Source organism: Montipora foliosa, unplaced genomic scaffold, assembly GCF_036669935.1.
Source record: "Montipora foliosa isolate CH-2021 unplaced genomic scaffold, ASM3666993v2 scaffold_487, whole genome shotgun sequence".
In the NCBI taxonomy this organism is placed as follows: domain Eukaryota; kingdom Metazoa; phylum Cnidaria; class Anthozoa; order Scleractinia; family Acroporidae; genus Montipora; species Montipora foliosa.
This window is the reverse complement of record NW_027179797.1, coordinates 47,501-49,931: the sequence shown is the minus strand read 5'-3', so window position 1 is coordinate 49,931 and position 2,431 is coordinate 47,501. Positions and strand designations below refer to the sequence as shown.

At 42.1% G+C, this 2,431-nt stretch overlaps 1 protein-coding gene across 3 annotated transcripts in view; it reads left to right on the top strand.

The window, feature by feature from the left end:
- Positions 1–475: 475 nt before the first annotated feature.
- Positions 476–2,431, top strand: part of LOC137990057 (uncharacterized) — a 16,987-nt gene continuing 15,031 nt past the window's right edge. The window contains exon 1 of one of the 3 annotated variants that reach the window (XM_068835598.1): positions 476–576. The gene's annotated coding sequence lies outside the window, so the exon portion shown is untranslated. Of the gene's footprint in view, positions 743–2,431 lie in introns of all 3 variants that reach the window. The other 2 variants (XM_068835597.1, XM_068835599.1) reach the window with 2 other exon arrangements.

Below are 2,431 nucleotides of genomic sequence, written 5' to 3'. Positions count from 1 at the left end.
TGAAGATATTACCCGAAAAAATCACCAAAGAAACCTTCATGGGAAACACGTTAAAGGAATAATGTATTTCTCTTTTTTTTTCTTTAAAAATCTATTGCCAAACCGTCCAACGACAAAATGCTAGTATCTCAATTACAAATTAAGATGTCAAGCTTAAAAGATTGCATATTCAGTGAAGTTCGGAGGGAGAATTACACCGGCCTTTGCCGCAATATAGTCGTCGAAAACATTCCCCATGCTTTAAATGTGTTTTTCTCAAATTAAAGCCAACGGTAACTTTCGAATTCGTTTATAATATTCCTCCCACGGTAATTAACTTTGGTCAAAACAAAATTGCGTGAATCTGCCGTCCACGCGTGTATTGGTGTAATGGAAGTAAATTTGATTGGCCGACGAAGGACATGTCAATCAATCAAAAAAGGTGGGCGGAAGGAATTTTTCGTTTCGCCAACTCCACATTACGTAGCACGCGAAACTAAAATAGAGCCAGATCGCAGGTTATGCCGGTTGTATCTCTTAGAACTGTGCCATGGTGTGATGATTCGTATATATTGGAGCTTGGCCTTCATTTAACAGGTAACTTAAGTTAAGCAATCGAGTCTGTGCGGTGATTTAAATCTGATTGTCACAGCAAAGAAACATGCCAGACATGCGAACACCATCGTCACCTTGAAGACAATGAAAGTAATGTTTTTCCGTATGTACAAACGATCTTCCACCTTGTAACGTCCTTAATTCTAAGGTGAGGTTTTTGCTCAGGAAACCCGTCATGCATATGAATTGTGTTAGAAAAACAGTTGAATCATGACGTTTTTGAAAAATTTGCCTGATAGCTAGTAAATAAAGTCAATTAGCCTTATAACATAAATTCAATAGCGCTAGCGTGCTTCATATCCTTATTGCGTGAGTGTCATGGAGGTCAGACGTGTCGTTTTGCTCTCCGTAATGTTATCGAATTTGCTGACCTTGGAGTGCTCAGTCTTACTTAATTCTGCAAGAACTCCGCCTTTCAACACACAATGTGCACTTTTGGGGATTTTAAAGTTCCAGAATTATCGAATTTTGGTTCCAAGATCAAGATTGACTTGTTACTTGAATACGAGAGAAACTACCGATACCACTGGAATTTGCATATTGTTTAGTTGCGGTTCACGACCTGCTAATGAGGTATTTGGTGTTGCTTTGTTCCCTTCATCGGTGAAACATCAACGTATTGTTTTTCCATTGCTGGTCAATAGAAGAGCCAAACGTTGCTGTTTGTATTTTGCTAATACGTTTGCAACATTCCGACCTCTGATTGGTGATATTCTTTTCAAGTTGAATCCAATTTACAATGTTGGGGAGTCTCATGTAAGCGCCAGAAGAAAGTTTTTCAAGTGCACCATCTTGTATGGCCCAAATCGGGTGGCTACTTTCAATCCCTGCGAAGTTTATCTCGTCGGGATTCATCCGAATCCGGGACCGACCTGTTGGAGTGACTCGCTTCGCGCTTTATACCTGAAGGCAAGCCTAAAAGCTATTGTCAATTCAGTAGACGACGCTAAAAAGTTTTGCAAAATAACTTTACTCCAGCGTCTTGTCTATGGTGGGGACTTCGATGTTGTTCTGATAACCGAAACATGGCTGAACGCCGCCATTTTTGACACCGAAATCCTTCCTGGCTACACCATCTATAGAAGGGACATAGGCGAGCGTGCTGGCGGAGTGTTGGTAGCTATCAAATGTGATATTCAGTCTGCCAGACGTAATGACCTTGAAAGGGAAAGCACCGAGCTTGTTGTCGTAGAACTTAGAAACGGACACGATAAACCTGTGCTTCTTTATTGTTTCTACCATCCCGACATTGCACCTGAACCACTTACTCAACTGAACTCTTCGCTTCAGGAAAATGGTGAATCATCCTGCTTAATACTCGGGGGTGATTTCAACCTGCCGGAATTGGCAGGATTGGTCAGAAGACATGTCTGCCCCTATAAACAATGGGGGCCGAGCGGACCACAACGTTTTCTGTGATTTAATGGGGGATAACTATCTCCAACAGTTTATCTCTGGTCCCACTCATATCTCCGGCAATAAACTTGACCTACTGCTGTCCAACTGGCCCGAGGTTATTGAGAATGTTTCAACTTTTCACCCCCGAGATGGCCGTTTTCCCTCGGATCATTACGTTATAACATTCACAATTAAATTAAGATTCAAGAGATCTAAGGGATCCACTCGGCAAGTGTTCGATTTTAAAAACGGAAACCTCGACGCTTTGCGGGAATCCCTCTCAAGAACACCTTTCCAAATTGCTGCCTCCGAGGACATTGACGAGTACTGGTCTAATTGGAAGGATTTGTTTCTCTCAGCCGTAAAAGATCATGTCCCAACAAAAACAGTTCGTGACACAAACTCTCCGCCCTGGATTGATGGCGAAGTGCGGCACCTA